Genomic DNA, 845 nt, shown 5'->3' with positions numbered 1-845 from the left:
ACACGCTATAATTCACAAAGATTCATGCACTTTACTTACGGTCACTACCGCTCGCTTGACTCAATTATCCGTCTCTATATCTATCTGCCTGCAATGATTTGCCGGGTTTATATACTAAAATAGAGGGCGCCAGGAAAAGTCACGATTTTTCCAGAATCTCGTGACGTGTTACCAGCGTCACGTGACTTCTGCTGTCGTAACATTATTATTATTCTTTTATGGCAGCTTATTGCCATAAAAACAGCAGTTTGTATTCAAAACTGGTAGACCATGTCAAGAAGCTATTTTCACGCTTCGTAGAATTATTGAGAAGTCTATCGAATTTTGGAAACGTGTCTACATAAATTTCGTTGATTTATTTTTTTTTCTTCTTTCCTTTCAAAAGGCATTCGACAGTATAAATCGAAAAAAGGCTTTGAGAATTGTTAGGTAATATCGAATACCAAAGAAAGTGATAAGTGTTGTGACAGCAATTTATCGGTGAACAGAGTGCAAGATAACTGGTGGATTTTAAAATGAACTCTGGTGTACGATAAGGATGTATATCACGATTCTTGTTATGGTAATTGACCATGTAATGAAGAAAGTAGAAGCTAAAGAACGTGGAATAAAGCTGGAAAATAATAAGTTCTTGGATCTGGACTTTGCTGACTATATTGTTATTATGGATAAAACTGAAGAAGAACAGTAAAAATATACAAAGTTGAAGAGAGAAGCAGAACAGGTGGGTCTAAGGTACAACATTGGGGGGGGGGGGTGCAATGGTAACTAAGAACGGAAAGCCTAATATAATATGTGATGGAGAGACTATAGAGTAAGGAGAGATGGAGAAAGCCATGAAGAAG

Source organism: Limulus polyphemus, unplaced genomic scaffold, assembly GCF_000517525.1.
Source record: "Limulus polyphemus unplaced genomic scaffold, Limulus_polyphemus-2.1.2 Scaffold8022, whole genome shotgun sequence".
In the NCBI taxonomy this organism is placed as follows: domain Eukaryota; kingdom Metazoa; phylum Arthropoda; class Merostomata; order Xiphosura; family Limulidae; genus Limulus; species Limulus polyphemus.
The sequence above is the reverse complement of the archived record's forward strand: the minus strand, read 5'-3'. Positions refer to the sequence as shown.